The following is an 18,970-nucleotide window of genomic DNA, read 5'->3' as shown; positions in this document are numbered from 1 at the left end:
TTTGTCAAAAAAACGTTTGCAGTAACTGGTGTAAGATTAATTTGTTTTCAATTTTTATGACTGTAGGGTAATGCTTGAAGGATGTGAGCTATGCTATCCTTGGCTCAGGAGAATTGACGTTTCGGGCATAAGCCCTTCGCTTTTCTAGCTCTGATTTCCAGCATCTGCAGTCCTCACTTTCTCCTATCCTTGGCTCAGGTCCTGAGAAATATGTAAATTGAGCCTTGCCTCAGTACTGCTGGGCTACCTCTGAATTGTTCTTGACAAACCCTCTGTATCAAAGGTAGAGCCCCACCCTTTAGGGTTGAGGGTCATTGTTCTTCAAGTAGCCTGATTCCTTTGTACTTGCTACCTATAGTTGCAGAGTTTCCCCTCCCAATGCACTGCTTCTTTGCTAGCTGAGTTCTTTATTAATTCTGTATTGCCATAAAGTGAAAAATCACATAATACCAGGTTATAGTCCAACAGGTTTAATTGGAAGCGCACTAGTTTTTGGAGCAGTGGACTATAACCTTGTGTTGTGTGATTTTTAACTTTGTATACCCCAGTCTAACACCGGCATCTCCAAATCATGGCTATAAAGTGAAGTAGCCACCTTCTTTAAAATATGTGTTAACCATAAACTTTGCCTGTTTCCCTTGGAATATTTAAAAGTGTCACTGATACAGGTGCATCCCTCTTTTTGTGGGGATTGGCGAAAGAATATGATCCAACGTGGCATGAGGGTTAACAACCCTCCACGATTGCCCTGGAGTCTCTAGGTATTGAAAATGGACAAAGAGCCACTGATGTACTAGGAATAAAAAAGTAACCTTTCTTTGATAATTTAGTAACAAAATAATTAGAGATGGGATAATAAAGCTAATAGCCAAATGTGAACCAATGAGCTATTGAAAACATGTTTGTTTACTAAGTGGCATGGAAAGGTGTGTTGTGAAAATTGATGAATATAGGGCGACCAGGAATATGAGACTGGGGTCAGAAAAGGTCAAGTGATGAAGCTACCAGAGTTGACAACCAAAGGAGACATGCAGGCAAATATATGCATGTTCAGTTATAGTGTACCTTTTATACCATCATCTGTGTGCTCTGAAACAGAGAGGCATATCTAGGTATATCTGAAACAACCTTCAAATGAAGCACAGAATTCCCAGAGGAAACTAGCACTGATCTCTGTGCAGTTCTGCAGCTAAAATGAAAACCGCTTTCAATGTAGGAACAATTGTGTCAAAGATTGTGAAAATCATTGATGTGCTTAACTATTGGGATTTTGATCCTTCTAAGCAATGAAAGAAGATATTTGTCAAATGTATGAACACAATTCTAATTTAAGCTTTGAGAGAATATTTTAAAATATTAAAATTGTATTAGGAAAATCTATCTTAAACATGTTTTGTGTGACTGTTAGTTCTTAAACTGAACATGCTTTCTACCCTCCTATAATGGTCTTGACATTAACTTGTAATTCCCTGATAGCCAAAACTTAAAACTAAGTACATTGTTTGCCTTGTACTCTTGTGGTCATCTAACTGTACAGTATGTTGCCTTCCAGTGATCTGATTGATCTCTGATCTCTGGGGAACCATGCAGTCATCAAATCCCAACAGAATCATGGAATCCCTCCAGTGCAGAAACAATCCATTTGGCTCAACAAGTCCACACCGACCCTCTGAAGAGTATCCCACCCAGACCCATTCTCCTACTCTATTGCTGTACATTTCCCCTGACTAAAGCACCTAGCCTACACATTCCTGAACACAGTGGGCAATTTAGCACGGCCAGTTTACCTAACCTGTACATCTTTAGACTGTGGGAGGAAACTGGAGTACCTGGCAGAAGTCCATGCTAACACGGTTGGAATCAAACCCAGGTCCCTGGTGCTGTGAGGCAACAGTGCTAACCACTGAGCCACCATGATCTGTGACACTATGGTTACTCACTGATTTTGCTTTCTTTGGGTAATGGCGATTGCTGTCAATTTTTGTTTTCTCTTCTCAGCCCTACTGCTGTTTCTGACATCTGTTAGAACTCCAGGTGTCCTCCTTTAACTGCTGGCCTCACTCCCTTTCTCATCTCCTCCCCAATAAAGAAACTTTTTGTTCATAAATTAAAAATGTTAAATTCACTGCTCGAATCACCTGGCATGAACTTTTTAAAAGAGGAATGCAGCCTGCCTGCACTCTGATCCAAGCTTACCAGCTAATTCCTTCCAGCTGTGACCTTCTGCTCAATCTTCCCCTCTTACTAGCAGCTCCCAAGTGTTGACCTTCTGCTCTCACCACACTGACCTTGAATACTTTAGCTTTACTCCCTCCCACTGGCTCTGGGACTTGGAGTGGCAAGTTACTAAGGAGCAAGTTAGCCTCCGAGAGGAGTAGAAATGACTAGATCTACAGTACTGAGCAATAATGTTTACTTTTCATAACTGACTTGGAGGTCAATGTAGCGTTTTGTGTTTCAGATGAATAGGTGCACCTGAGACAGCTGTGAATCTGACCATAGGGCTAGCAATTGAGAGAATCTGCTCGTTGTCATTGTCCTCCTGGTTAAACCTGTTGGCTGTGTTTGGCCTGTCTTGGAACCAAGCCCATGTATACATCTATACCTCCAGCAGTTGGATAATTGAAAGACAGATTTTAATTATACAGCATTTTTCACAGCCCCCGGGTGTACCAATGCATTCAATCAAATGAGGCACTTTGCAAAAGTAGTCAGTATTGAAATGTAGAAAATGAGTTTTTGAATAAAAACTGAACCGAGCGCAATTTGTAGTAATATTGATAGTTGATCCAATATGTGACAACTGAACTAAACTAGCTACATATTTGCCTTTTTTTAAGAACAACCCCATTAATACCATCCTTGCTGTTTTCTTTGCTGTGTACATCTCTGCTCTGCTTGTTTGTGTTTTTGACATTGGCTCCACAGGCCCTTTTTGCTTTTGTGCTAAACATCACTAATGGCACCATTTTGCTTCATTTCCACAATGTTCCTTGATCATGAGTCTGTGCTTTAGCAGATCCGGAAGGTCTTGCACCATGATTCGATTCCAGTCTCCCAACCAGTTCCACTCCTCATTGAAATATCCTACTCCAGAACTTTACATTCACCATTGCTCTCAACTATCCTGTGGCCATCAAATGCCCCAAACTCCCTACTGTCAGGGGATGTTGCTAATTGTCGCTTGCATGGCAAGTCCATATCGGGTGACCTCAATCAAACAGGTATTCATGTGTACCAGGAAATATGAAAAGCACAGCTATATAGTTTAAAAGGTATATCCGAGGAAATAATTAAAGTACATTTGAGATTTTGAAGAGACAGAAAATTGAGAGGAAGCCAGGAGGAGAAGTACAGAAAATGTAAAAAAGAGTGAAGACAAACACAAATGTGGAGATGACAAAGGCTCAGAATTGAGAGGTTAACATCAGCGAGTGAAAATAATTAACTTAGTGAGTTTTGCAGGATTTTAAAGGAACTGAGAGAATGAGATTTTGAAAATGACAAATGATAACATGGGGGGACATCTCTCCGGTAAGGGAAAGTCTATTATGCAACTCTGCAATTTCAATGCAGAGTAACAAACACTGCTGCATTAAAAGGATTTACTTTTTTTTGGTAGCCATTGTTATTCTTCAGGGATAGTGCCAAGGAGTTATATGTTAGTGACTGAAATGTATTCTTTCAGTAGTGATTACTGTTTACATACAACCAGTATCTCAGTAATTGCACTGCAAACATTTTAAAATTCAGATGAACTGCATCCATGGAAATTGCATTTATATGACTTCAAACAATTTTGGAATTTAATATGTAACTCTAGAAGTTGAGCCCTTGGAGAGTAACTATCATAAACAACCAGCTGCTGCAGAGAGAATGTGGGAACGTGTTTGTCATCATCCTTTCATAATTGAAGATGCAAGAGCTAATATTATCAACAAGTCCATCATTGACACTAAAGCTGTGCTATTATCACTGACACACATCTAGTTGTACACCTTTTTTGTGAATTTTTCATAACTTTGTTACAAGCCATTTTTTAAAAAAAAAGCATCCATAATGCCTGTATTGTCAATAAGAGACAATTCTTAATATGCAAACACTCCTACAAAGTGCAAACACATGGGTGAGCCGTCAGAAAGTTCATGCTGAGGATAAAACATCAGTTGACAAGGGTCGTATACTAAGGAATGGAAGAAAGAGAAACCAAATAGAATGAAAACAAAATATATCAGAGTAATTACTACTTTGATTCACTAGCAATCTTTTTATCCAATTTCTACCTTTCACAGATTGGGCCCAGTCAGTATAAGGATGGCAAGAGTCTAATCTTGGAGCATAAAAATTTGGACAGAGCCACTTTTTTAAAAAAGTGTCGAGTAGCATATGACTCTGAGGGAAGGTAGGTTGCATTTATCTGCTGAATTATTTGGGTACTTTTCACCACCTAAGAATCTTCCAAGTTGATTTTGGAACTAAGATGAAAGGTGGAGGAGATGAAAGCTAATCGATGGTTCTTAAATTTTTGTTTGACTGAGTGAGCGACTGTACAAAGATTATTGATAGTACCCTTCTTTCAATAACACAGACTTGTCTGTTTATAGCACCATTTTAACACAAAGTATTCCATGGCCCTTTGTAGGAACCAGGTAAAGCAAAATTTACCTTGAGATATTTGCTCAGATAGTGAGTTGGGGGGAGTTTTTCAGTGCCTTAAGATAGAAAATTAGGCAGAGAGATGGAAAGCTTAAGGCCCAAGCAGCTGAAAGCATAACTTCTAGTGGTGGAGCAATTAAACTCGGGGATTTTGAAGAGGCCGGAGTTAGATTGATACAGATGTATTGGATGACTGTGGAGTTAGAGGAGATTACAGACTCGAGGGAGCAATGCAACAGAGGATTTTGAAATTGAGGAGTTTAAAATTAAACATAAGCTGTTGTTAAACTTCAGTTTGATTGTAGGTTAGTGAGTACAGGAGTGATGTGTAAATTGAGTTTTGAGAAGCTTTGTAGTTCCGGTTGAGGTTCTGGATGTAAGTTTGCTCACTGAGCTGGAAGGTTCACTTTCAGGTGCTTTGTCATCATACTAGGTAACATTAGTGAGCTTCTGGTGAAGCACTGATGTTATGGCTTGCTCTCTGTGTTTAGGTTTCCTTGGGTTGGTGATGTCATTCTCTGTGGTAATGTCATTTCCTGTTCCTGAACCTGAAAGACCCTATACAGACAACAAGCAAAACCAACACCATTTACAAAATACCTTGCAAGAACTGTGACAAACACTACATTGGACACACGCGAAGAAAACTAGCCACCAGGATACATGAACATCAACTTGCCACAAAAAGACATGACCTACTATCACAAATATCCTTTCCTACAAATGAGGAAGGACACCACTTTGACTGGGACAACACATCCATACTAGGACAAGCCAAACAGAGACACGCATGAGAATTCCCAGAAGCATGGTATTCCAACGGGAACTCTATCAACAAACACATCGATTTGGATCCCATCTATCACTTTCTGAGAAAAAGAACAGGAAATGACATCACCAACACAATAAATGATGACCTCAACCCAAGGAAAACTAAACATGTAAATAGAAAGCAGGCCATAACAGCAATGCTTCACCAGAGGCTCACTGATGATGTTACCTTGTACGTTGATGAAACATCTGAAAAATGAACCTTCCAGCTCAGTGAGCAAACTTGCATCCAGAGCCAAGTTTTGTTTGATGTCAATTTGATTTTGCAAAATTATAAATGTTCTGGAAGCTGATGTTTTGAGGCCATTGTAAGATCAACCCAAGTCTTTTAGGATAGCTTCTACTGCTAATTGCCTCAATCAAATTGTCAACAGTCGTTATCCTATTCTGTTTTTTAAACTAGTTCTTTCTATTATATATGCTAAATTTAATTTTTGCTAAATTGAAATTTTATCTTCTAGCCCTCATAACCTCTCTCAGTGCACTTGGTACAACTTTTCCAGTGTTATTAGTTATTCATCCATTTTGCAACGCATTTTTAAATTTTTGTTCTGCTGGGTAATATAGTGCTTGCATTTACTTATATCCACAGAGTACTTCAAACCTGAAATTTCCCTTTGTGCTTTAACTACCTCAGCCTTGCCATTTGGAGTGAGATGAAGGACAATAAAATGAGTGCATCACTTGTTTCTGTGTTCATTCTATTCACACCAGCTTCTGTGTGTTCATACTCCATGTGAGCTGCTTCCTGAATCATTTCAGCACAATCCTGTATTACCATCTCCCTTGTGCCTTTATGTATTTTGCCTTTAAAGCATCTTTTCCCTAATTTGTTCAACTAATCATTGTGATAGCAAGCTTATCATTCGAGCAACTCCAGCCAAGATAATATTTCCTTTTTCCCTATTGGATTCATAAGTGAATGTATTAAGTGTGTGGCTTCCAGTTTGGGTCGACTCCTTGACTGGAAATATCTATCATGTTAAATAAAAGCAAAATACTTGGCTTATTGGAGTTGTGAAGAAGTGTAATACTTGACTCAAAGCATTTAACTCTATATTTTTCTCCATTAAGTTTTTCCAGTATCTGCTATTGAAAGCCTGTTCAAACCCTTTGATAATTTTAAAGGTGTCCATCAAGCCAGTCATCACTTGTAGAAAAAGATAGGCGAAAACAAGTCCCAGCCTGCTCAACCATTTTCTGATAGGTGTAACCTGTCTGGATCTAATGGAACTGATGTTTTTTTTATGCTTTTCTGAGTATCTGACCTTAACAGAGTGGGGAGAGGCCAAGGAGATTGTCGGCTTTTTTGGTTCGTGCAGGAAATTTCTTAGAGGGAATGAAGTTAAATAGAATGAGTGGCAGTGTGACTTGCCTGTAAAAATTGCGAAGTAATTATTGAAGACTACTCCTCTTGGCCTATAGGGCCATGTAATTGCGATGTTTGCAATGGCAAAGGGAACTGTTTTGCGTTGGATAAAATAGCTTGAGTTGCTCTGAAGTGAAAATACAATGGTGCTCGTTTTTGGGCATAAGAGTGGCCTGCCTGAACTGGGAAGCCTGAGTTGAACTAGAGGTCTCCTCTAAATAATGTGGGCTTGCTTTGAGAGGCTGCTCTTGCTGCTTTGAAGTTTGGATTGCTCTGGCTCACTTAGCACAGTGCTCAGAGTGAAGTGAATCTAGGAGAGAGATCAGGGCAGACCTGCCTATGATTCGAAGGAATTGGGTGGATCAGGCTTAACTCCTCTCATCTGCTGCAAGCCACTTTTGGTGAAGGGAACAAACAGATATTACCTCTGATTTCAAAATGTAAAAGACTAATATCTATTTTAAATGGTTGCTTGGGCTTCAGAAAACTGGTGTAACACAGTTTTCGCCTCTGATTTGATTTTTTTTGGTGGTGGGAAGTAGAATGTTGGTCCTCAAAATTGTCTTGTTGCATCCAATAAAACTAGCACAATGAGATCTAATTTCTACTGTAGTGGATTTCTGAGGTTGGGTTGAATGGATTTCCAACAAATCACAGTATCCTTTGTGTTGGCATTAACTGTGAAGTTTTGTTGTGTTTGTGAATACAAGCCAAGTAACATTTGAAATACTTTGGATCCTACAGACTTGGGCTTTATGCTCACTTTTGTTTCCATGGTGACTGTACTGCTGTGTCCTCATGTGTTTTTGATACAGTAAATCACTGCAGCAACTCTGTCCAGTGTCTTCTCGGCTGATGGGACATCTGGCCATGCTCTGTGCCTTGGAGGGATGATCTCTTATTTGTTTGCAGAGATGACTAGGTCATGTGTAAATGAATATGTTTTTAGAAATGCTAGATAGTAGTTGAACTTAGACCATTTATGTTCAGGAGAAGGGGGCCAGGGAGGGAGGAGGGCTCAAGTGTGCAACCAGGTGCTCACTAACTATCATGGCTGCAGTTCAAAATTTCCAATACATATTGATACCATCAAAACACACACACATTTCAAAATATTCTACAATTTAGCCATAAGTTTGATATTGCTTTGAAAAAGTGATTTGAAGTTTTTAACCCTTTCCCACTACAGATGGTCAGCTCCATGCAAATTGTTCTATGATTGAAATTCAGCAAACTACCAGAGCTTAGTGTTCTAAGTCTATGTGATGTAATTGTGGCATTCAATATTATTAAGGGATTTTATGGGAAAAGTTCGTATATAAAAGATTTGGTTTCTGATCTGGGCTTAACTTATCTCAATCTGGATAATGGTTTTGGTCATACTACAATTTGATTTACTGCCTTCCTGGCACATTCAGGGATTGGAAGGGAGGTAGGATAAATCAAATCTGATGCAACTGATTGTTCACAGACTAGCAGTAAATATGAACTGGGAGAGGATGGGCAATAATGGATCTCGTGATGAATGACCCACATGCTCCCTTCCCTGATTCATGTGAAGCCCTAATCGTAACCCTAGTGTAAAGTTGGCTGAGGTTTGTACTACTTTATGAAGATGAGGAAGTGATGGAGAAACTGATCAAAACTAAACCTATATAGGTTATATTGGAGACAATTTCATGCTGATGATTTGAAGACTATAACTGAATTCATTGATTTGTCTCAAACCATTACAGGAAAACAAGAAATTATTGGCTAGGTGAATTTGTTTTTTTGTTTTATAAAGGAAGCCATTATTTCAAGTATTATTTAAACTAATTTTGAACGGGAGTGTCCCAAATTTGAAAGTTTGTTTGATTTGAGGTTGCCCTTGCTGTGTATGATTACATATTTGGAAATATTAAATGAAAAGCTTGACATTAATCCTACTAAAGGGGACCTTTGTTGTATTTTTACATGATTTGCAAATGTATATATTCAATTGTTTCAATGTTTCACCCTCCTCAGTGTTTTATGTAGCACATCAGAATAGAAATCGATATAAAAGTTGCTCCACAATTCCGAAAACAGTTTCGTGAAAATGTTGAGTATGACAATGAGAAATCTTGCCATAAACATTAAACCGGAGTCTGTGTATCAATTGTTTTCGTTTTACTCCATTCCTTCAAACTGCTCCTAATCCACTTGTATGACTGTGACAAATCCTTTGTCTCTGATAGAATGGATGATTCTGCACTGATGCCTTCCTGAATCAATTAAATGATTCAGTGATGTTTTATCATAAATTGAAGAGATTAACCTTTTGCATCCTATACTATGTACTTGTATTCATTAAACTGTGACATTGATTTCATAAAATTCTAATAAAAATCCCATGAGCCTTACACAAGTATGTCCCTTCATAACATTTGTGATTTCTGAACCTAATTTCTTTACCATAACAAAAGAAATCTCAGGTTGCCCCCTAAATAATAATAGCAGTTCATTGCAGATCAGTCAGATTGAATTGTCTTTACTCATAACAAAATTGTTGGATTGTCAACAGAGTCTGCATTAGCACAACTGTGATGAGAGCCACCCTTATTGGTCAGAATAGTTCACTTAATTTCATTAGAGGGCTGAGCTGGATTAAGAGGCAATTTTGAGTAAGCTTAAGGCGCTTGAGCACCTATTTATGCAAACCTGGCTAATAAGAACTTGAGAACGAACGACTTAAGTATATAAGGGTAACGCCCTGCATGTTGGGAGTGCAATCACTAAACAATCATTAATAGGCTCTCTCGGATCAAAATATAATCTATTCATGAATCCACTTATTTCGATTTCCTTTCTAGAAAGTTTGAAAACAGCACTTGGAAACTTTCCAGCAGTAACTTTTGAGTACAATAGTTTACATTTTTTTTTCTCTCTCTGCTGTTTTCCCCTACTCCCCAATTTTTCCTTTCCTATCATAGGTACTTGTCATCTATCAAGACAATGTGAGAATTGGGGGAAGATGAGAAAATTATTTTTTTTTCTAATCTGCTAAATTATAGTAGGTCACCTTTAGATTTCTTGATGGTAGTGCACGAGGAAGGGAACGCTATACGTCACTAGCATAGATCAGATATCCTTATGGTTACAGGAATTCATAGTTCAAAAATGCATCCGTTTCCATCTGTCTGTTGTGCCCAGTCTACTTCATATAACGAGACCAAAACTGCACATAATAATCACGGTATGATCTCACAAATGTCTTGTACAACTGAACCATAACAACCTGGCTTTTAGGTTCAGTTCCTCTCCATGAAGATTAGTATTCCATAAACCACCTTGGTTACGTGCTGCAACTTTCTGAACCGTATACTGCATTTGGAATTATGTGGTGATTCTTAATTTAATTATTGCTCTGCATTTATACTCTATCGTTTTCTGAGAGCATGAGCTGTGCAGCAATGAAATACTCTAGTATTGGTCTTTAGTTTGAAAGTAAATTGAAATTTTCTAATAAGCAGGAAGTATTTGGGAAATTTTTGTGTAAATGTGATAGCCTGAATGCAAAGTGGAATTTTTTGAAAACAATTAATAACCTGCTTGGGCTTGCCATGTTCCACAATGTTTTCAAACCAAGTAAAGGTCACTGAATTGGCATCTTTGACTTTTTTTGGTTTGTTGGCTTTGAACTAGAATCTAGTATTCAGGTTTTTCATAAAATCTAAATTTAAAAAGCCAAAGAACTGTAGATGGTGGAAAACAGAAATTGTTGGAAAAACTCAGCAGCTGTGGCAACATTTGTGGATGAAGGTAGTGAAGGATCAGTGGACCAAAACATTAACTCTGCTTACTCTTCACAAATGCTACCAGAGCTGCTGAAATTTCCCAGCAATTTTTCTCTTTATGTATTGAACTTGTTTTAGTATAATTGTGTTTGCAAGAATTTTGGAATGGTGCATCACTAAATACATCTCAAATTTTAAAATCTATTTTTAAAAAAATCTCTTTTTTTCCAAGTTTGTTTTATGCAAATGCCTTTACGCTGCAAGAGCTCGTGATGGACAAGTTAGAGCAGATTCCTCTACTGGTTTCATTATTAGTGAATGTGCGTATTGCAAGCACTGAACTAAACAGCCATAACACATCCATGAACGCTTGCCTGATTGAATGAAATTTAAAATCATGTGAATTATTGATTTAATTGCTTTAGCATTGTAGAATTTGATCAGAGGTTTTTCTTTTCTGCTTAATGACATGACAGCTGGATGAATGACTGTTCTATTATGTTAAATTTCTGTTAATATCTGACTGTTCTGTTATCATAGAATCTCCATAGTGTGGAAACAGGCCATATGTTAAATATTGTTGTATTTCGAGCAACACTGATACAGATGATTTATAGATCTAAATAAGGCAAATGCTTTGTTCTATCCTTTATATAAAAAATGTAATTTTTGGAATATGGGTGTTGCTGGTTGGACATTTTTTACTCATTTCTAGTTTCCATCGAGAAGGTGATGGTCTTGAATCACTATAGCCTGTTTTTGTAGGTAGACCCATAATCCCACAAGGGAGGGATTTCTGGGAACTTTGAACCAGTGACACTGAAAGAACAGTGATTATACCTTTTCAAATCAGAGTGGTGTGCAAATTGGAGGGGAGCTTGTAAGTGATGGTGTTCTCGTGCATCTGTTGACTTTACCCTCCTAGATGATGATGATGATGATTGTGGGCTTGGAAGAGGTCTTTGGATTTTTGCTGAATTTCTGAACTGCATCTTGTAGGTTAGTACACATTGCTGCTTTCAAATGTTTGCTACTTGAGTAGCTAGTCCAGTTCAATGGTAACCCCCAAGATGTTGTTTGTGGGGAATTCAGTGATGGTAATGCCATTGAATCTTAAGAGCCGATGGTTCGATTCTTTCTTGTTGGAAATGGCCACTGCTTGGCACTTTGCAGAATATAGCTGAAGATAGGCTGTACAAGAAGGGAGGCTTCCTTACATTCTTATACACTTTGTATACCATTTGTCACATAAACAGTAATATCAACAATTTCGCAACAGATGCTAAAAATGCAAACTGAGTAGTATTATCACCTTTTTAAACAAGTGTCCTGTGGATTAATTTTGTCTTGACTTGATTGTGAAAAATTGAAAATCAAAATCAATATACAGGTAGGATTTCTGCATTTGTTTCATCTGAGTAGTATCCTCACCATCATGAACTGTTGATGTTCCCTGTAATCTCAATCTCAGCCTATCTTCATAATCAGAGAAGGTGGTTCAAGGGTTCTTACCAGAAAAGAGTATTTTAGCCTTTTCCCAGATGTTCTTGCCCTCTGTGACATATAAAAGACAGGGAGTCAACTCAGACTTTGAAACAAATCCTTTCATTATTTAACTTTTCAGATACCGATTATTCACATCAAACATAGACTCATAGCTTCCCTTTAGTGCAGAAGCACACCATTCGGCCCAATGAGTCAACACCAATTCTCTGAACAGCATCCCACCCAGACTTCCCCTTTGACCTGTTCCTGTAAGCTTGCATTTAGCGTGGTCAATCCCACCTAGCCTGCACATCTTTGGACCGTGGGAAGAAAACCAGAGCACCTGGTGGAAAACCATGCAGATACGGGGAGAATGTGCAAACTGCACATATGCTTGAGGATGGAATCAAACCAGAGTTGCAGATGCTGAGAGGCAGCAGTGCTAACCTCTGAGCCACCATTTCACCCTCAGAAAACATTTACTACTTTCTTCTAATTTAACTTCAACTTGAATTCACTTCATCTGACAACTTAATTCACATGTAACGCAAGCTTTAATTCAATAAGTTTGGCTTGAAACAAATACAACCTATATTTGAGTGAAGTGGCCAACTTCCGCTTTTGGTGTAGATCTTGCCTCTTGATTCTTTGTCTCTGAAGGTAACTTCAGGGCACATACTTCTCAAATATTGACCTCTGTTTGCTCCTGCAAAACCCTTTGTGCTGGTAACTTTTATCTCATGCTCACTTTTCATCAACTTCTCTGGTACTTAGCCAATGAATTGAACAAACCTAATTCCAGCCAATGAAGTTAAATGATAAACAATTCCCAAATGTTTCTACAAAGTAGTAGACCGTCATTTTCCATGCTTCACACAAGGTCATAACGGTGCCAGTATGTCTAGCAGACTGCCATGACACCTCCCTTATTTGGTCAACACCAGGAAATCTTAGGTCACACCATGTCTTGGCTGCAGTTTTAACCGAGGTCAGAGTTGAAACTAGCTTGACCAAAGTTCCCAGCATCTTGATTGTTGCTCTTAGCCAGCAGCAGAAATGGCTATGAGACTGGTTATCTAACTGTAGGATACTTGCAAACTCTATAGCAAGATGATAAATATGGCTTACATTTTTTTTTCATAACTTAACAAACTGCATACTTTTTAAAATTGCAGAAGTTGCTATGTGAAGTTTTTGGTTGAATTCAAACTTAAATATTTAAACGCATTTTGATTTGAGAGGCTTGGCAAGGATTTTGATCTGGGTGCCTTTTGGGAGAGGGAGATACTGTCTAGTCCTAACTTTAAAAACTATTCAAGCAGTTTGAAATTTCAGTATGTACTTGATTGTATCAATATTGCATAGTGTACGTATAGGGGGACTAGTACAGCTCAGCAGTTAAATTGCTGTTGTGCTGGAAACTCTTAAATTGTTGGATGTATATTAGCATCAGAATCCCTCAGAGGGGTTGGTGTGGGAGAGGAGAAAATAATGGTATCAGAGGGAAAAGTGAACAACTGCAAATTAATGTTGTGCAGTATATTTTAGGGATGATACAAAAATTATGTGAAGAAACGAAGCGATTGAGCAAGATGAAAGCAAGAATATGCAACCTCCATTACATGAAGTTAAATTACTTTTTTTTTTGGTTGAAACATATCAGATTGAAAGGATATCTGATTAGAGCTGTTAAAATTCTGAGCATTTCTCTTAAAATAAACTGGGGAGAGAAAAGCTATTTATACTCTTAATGAAATGACATAAATCAAAGAGCGTCACTGGAAGGTTAGAAGATTTTTTTTACTTTAAAGGGCTGTTTGGACATTTGAGTGCTGAACAGTGGTGGAAACAGATGTTTAAAAGGCAGCCCATAAATATTTTAAGACAAAATGCTGAGAGTGAGCAACAGGGGAACTGTTTAAAAGAGTTGGCACAACACAACGGGCCAAAAGGCAACCTCCTGTGTTTAAAAACTATATGACACAACAAGATGGTTATCCAAGCTGTGCAGCTATTTTCAGAAAGGCGACTGCTGTAATAGAATAGGGTATGTGACAGCATGTGATTGAGAGAGTTGCTGGTTAGAGGGCAAAAGTAGAAGTCACCTACAGGCTTTGTCATTTCTTAGTTGTCTTATGAAATAGTCAAGAACACAGTTGTCTTGCTTGGCGATAGGAGAGAGGGGAGCATATAAGGAAGTATAAACTAGTAAAGAGTATCTGCTAAAGCCAGTTGCAAATGAACTGAATGTGGGCTGATTACACAACTTGTATAGACTGCAGCCAAGGAGCGTTGAGCAGCCCACTCTGTTTTCTTCTGTATGGCACTGTGTGACTTGCACAGTGAAAGTAGAGTTGGAGATGAAAGAATACACAATTATTGTGTAGAACTGTACATGTTAATAATGCTGTTCAAAAATACTTGATGCTGAACTAAATTATAGTCTTGCTTCTCATGATAACATGTATTAAGTGTCATAAAATTATAGTGTTATCACTTGATAGAGAGATCATCAACTATTTATAATCAAGGTGGTGTTTAGGCTGCTTAGAACATGGTGAACTTGCAAATAGGCATTTCTCTCATTTCACAGCATTATACTGTACTGTTGCAAAACACAAATGGTATGCAGTGATGTGAAATACTATTTGAGTAGTTTTGTTTGCACCTAGAGTCTCAGTTCCTGCAAAATCAGAAAAGAGATATTTTTGGAGCTGACCATATATCACCAAACCTCCATATTCCAGTTTACAGATGATCAACAACTTTAGACTGCAATGTATTGAATTCAAATTTAAATTACAGCTGTGGCTATTTTTCCTTCTGATGTGTAAAGTCAGCCGGTTAATCTGATGAGTTAGATTTCAAATATTAATGTGTATCTGAGACCACCTCTGATTTCATGCCTAATAAAATTCAATGTTGCTTGAAACTTTGCTTTGGGAGTATTTGAATTCTGAATTAGGTTTTATTGTCACATCTACTTTAGAGGAGTATCGTGGAAAGTGAACAATGTTGCCCCACATGGCACCATCTTAGATACACCGTACCTAGTTCCAAATCGGAGATACAAAAATAGATTAAGTACTAAAATAGAGAAATAAAGAAAAAAGCTAAATGTTTTACATCTTTGAGAGTATCTGAAAACACCTTTAAGTCTAGGTGGGTAATGGAGGGAAATACATTAGGAACCGACAAAATAAATCATATGCAACAGTTAATGCATGAATGGGATGAGCTTGGTTGGATGAGATGGGCCATTTCTCATTCTTATGAGTTGACCAAATAATGATCTGGGATAATAGGTACAGTTGCCCGTTGAAAGCAGAGGAAGCAATGTGGAGAGAATTTTTAACTTAAGCATCTTGTGAGATTATACAATAAATGTTAATATTTTGTAAGGGGTTGTGCTCATTTTAAAACAGGATTTTGACCACTGAATGTACTTGCGGTTTTACTGCTATTAATTTAGATTCACACATTACTGAAAATTGTCTCAATTGTGGACATCAGCAATCAAATCCCTAATATATAATCATGACAGACCAAGAGTCTGGCCAATTTCCTGTCAGATTTTGACCAGCAAAAATGGGTTTTATTAAAATCCTAATATTAGCTGCTTTCCAACTCAGGCAAGTATTTATTTTGCAATCTTGAGTGTACAGATGAAGTGAAGTATTTTTAGAAATCATCAATCATGGCTGAGCTGTGATCGTGGAGTTTTGGAGGGATTTTGCATCGTCTTAGACGTTAACCTTGGCTCTCTTTTGGTAGCTAATTTCGTATCTAGCTCAGATACGTTGAAAAGATTGCTTGATATGCACTGTACCACAGCCCTCAATTGGTGAGGTGAAAAATATTCATATCCTTTTACTCCAGGAAAATGCAGATACCCAGAATCATTCTCTTGGTGTTACCAAGAGGTTAGGGACCAGCATTCTAGCAGGCAGGTTTGCTACTGCAACACAGCTACGTTTAAACTAAGTAGCAGGGGAGAGGGGACAAACTGGATGTTTTAAGAAGGAAATTGGAGGGAAAGTTAGAACAAGGGAAGTCAAGAAAGACAACTGTATCAAAAATCAGAAAGGGATCATGCTGTAAGGTTGAGTGAAATAGGAGTTGATGGAAAGGGTGAGGGCAGTAACAAATTAAAAATACTATACATGAATGCATGGAGCATTAGAAATAAGATGGATGAGCTTGAGGCTCTTTTGGAAATTGGCAGATACGATATTGTGGGGATAACTGAGACGTGGTTCAAGTGGACAGAGCCTGGGAAATGAATATTCAAGGCTACACGTACTATCGTAAGGACTGACTGGGCAGAGGGGGTGGGGTGGCCATGTTGGTAAGGGATGATATTCATTCCCCTGGGCGGGGGGACCTAGAATCCGGGGATGTAGAGTCAGTGTGGATAGAGCTGAGAAATACTAAGGGTAAAAAAGACCCTCTTGGGAGTTATCTACAGGCCCCCAAACAGTAGTCTGGATGTCGGATGTATGTTGAATCAGGAGCTGAAATTGGCCTGACACAAAGATGTTACTACAGTTGTTATGGGGGATTTCAACATGCAGGTAGACTGGGAGAATCAGGATGGTATTGGACCTCAAGAAAGAGATTTTGTGAAGTGCCTCAGAGATGGACTCTTAGAACAGCTGGTTCTGGAGCCGACCAGGGAGAAGGCAATTCTGGATCTGGTATTGTGCAATGAACCAGAATTGGTCAGGGACCTTGAAGTGAAGGAGCCATTGGGAAGTAGTGACCATACTACAATAAGGTTCAATCTGCAATTTGAAAGGGAGAGGGTACAATCGGAAGTGACAATATTTCTGTTGAATAAAGGGAACTATGGAGCTAAAAGGGAGGAGCTGGCCAAAGTTCAATGGTACAATACCTTAGCAGGGATGACAGTGGAGGAACAATGGCAGATATTTCTGTGTATAATGCAGAAGTTGCAGGTTCAGTTCATTCCAAAAAGGAAGAAAGATCCTGGGAGGAGGCATGTGTGGCCGTGGCTGACGAGGGAAGTTAAGAAACATATAAAGTTAAAAGAGAAAAAGTGTAACATAGCAAAGATAAGTGGGAAAATGGAGGACTGGGAAGCTTTTAAAGAACAAAGGATTACTAAGAAGAAAATACGCAGAGAAAAAAAATGAGGTACGAAGGTAAACTGGCCAAATATATAAAGGAGGATAGTAAAAGCTTTTTTAGGTATGTGAAAGGCAAAAAAAAAGGTTAAGACTAAAATTGGGCCCTTGAAGACAGAAACAGGGGAATATATTACAGGGAACAAAGAAATGGCAGAAGAATTGAATTGGTACTTCAGATCTGTGTTCACTGGGGAAGACACAAGCAATCTCTCTTAGGTAACAGTGGCTGAAGGACCTGAACTTAAGGGAATTTATATTTGCCAGAAATTGGTGTTGGAGAGACTGTTAGGTCTGAAGGTTGATAAGTCCCTGGGCCTGATGGTCTACATCCCAGGGTACTGAAGGAGGTGGCTCGAGAAATCATGGATGCGTTGGTGATTATTTTCCAGAGTTCGATAGATTTGGGATAGGTTCCTGCGGATTGGAGGGTGGCTAATGTTGTACCACTTTTTACGAAAGGTGGGAGAGAGAAAGCAGGAAATTATAGATCAGTTAGTCCGACCTCAGTGGTGGGAAAGATGCTGGAGTCTATTATAATGGATGAAATTACGACACATCTGGATAGTAGTAACAGGATAGGTCAGAGTTAGCATGGATTTATGAAGGGGAAATCATGCTTGTCTAATCTTCAGGAAGTTTTTGAGGATGTAACTCTGAAGATGCATGAGGGAGATCCAGTGGATGTAGTGTAACTGGACTTTCAGAAAGCTTTTGATAAAGTCCCACATAGGAGGTTAGTGAGAAAAATTAGGTTGCATGGTATTGGGAGCAAAGTACTAACTTGGATTGAAAGTTGGTTGGCTGATAGGAAACAAAGAGCAGTGATAAATGCTCCATTTCAGAATGGCAGGCAGAGACCAGTGGGGTACCGCAGGGATCAGTACTGGGACCACAGCTTTTTACAATATATGTTAATGATATAGAAGATGGTATTAGTAATAACATTAGCAAATTTGCTGATGATACTAAGCTGGGTGACAGGGTGAAATGTGATGAGGATGTTAGGAGATTACAGAGTGACCTGGACAGGTTAGGTGAGTGGTCAGATGCATGGCACTTATCCACATTAAACTGTAAATGTATGGTTATCGACTTTGGTGGCAAGAACAGGAAGGCAGATTACTACCTAAATGGAATCAATTTAGGTAAAGGAGCAGTACAGAGAGATCTGGGTGTTCTTGTACACCAGTCAATGAAGGTAAGCATGTAGGTACAGCAGGTAGTGAAGAAGGCTAAGACCATGCTGGCCTTCATAACAAGAGGGATTGAGTATAGAAGCAAAAAGGTTCTTCTGCAGCTGTATACGGCCCTGGTGAGACCACACCTACAGTACTGTGTGCAATTCTGGTCTCCAAATTCAAGGAAAGACATTCTGGCCATTGAGGGAGTGCGGTGTCGGTTCACTAGGTCAATTCCTGGAATGGCGGGATTACCTTACACTGAAAGACTGGAGCAACTGGGCTTGTATACCCTTGAGTTTAGAAGACTGAGAGGGGATCTGATTGAGACATATAAGATTATTAAAGGATTGGACACTCTGGAGGCAGGAAACATATTTCTGCTGATGGGTGAGTGCTGAACCAGAGGACACAGCTTAAAAATACGGGGTAGACCATTTAGGACCGAGATGAGGAAAAACTTCTTCACCCAGAGAGTGTTGGCTGTGTTGAATGCTCTGCCCCAGAGGGCAGTGGAGGCCCAGTTGGATAGAACTCTCAAGG

General features: G+C 38.8%; 1 protein-coding gene across 5 annotated transcripts in view; it reads left to right on the top strand.

Moving 5' to 3' along the window:
* Positions 1-18,970, top strand: part of pkib (protein kinase (cAMP-dependent, catalytic) inhibitor beta) — a 120,455-nt gene that overhangs the window by 32,063 nt on the left and 69,422 nt on the right. The window contains exon 2 of one of the 5 annotated variants that reach the window (XM_060847352.1): positions 4,293-4,402. The exons of 3 other annotated variants lie outside the window; for them this stretch is intronic. The gene's annotated coding sequence lies outside the window, so the exon portion shown is untranslated. Of the gene's footprint in view, positions 1-4,292; positions 4,403-10,032; positions 10,074-18,970 lie in introns of those variants that run through there. One more of the 5 variants, XM_060847355.1, reaches the window with a different exon arrangement.

The sequence above is a fragment of the Hemiscyllium ocellatum genome, chromosome 30, assembly GCF_020745735.1.
Source record: "Hemiscyllium ocellatum isolate sHemOce1 chromosome 30, sHemOce1.pat.X.cur, whole genome shotgun sequence".
NCBI classification, from domain to species: domain Eukaryota; kingdom Metazoa; phylum Chordata; class Chondrichthyes; order Orectolobiformes; family Hemiscylliidae; genus Hemiscyllium; species Hemiscyllium ocellatum.
This window is presented reverse-complemented; position numbering and strand designations above follow the sequence as displayed.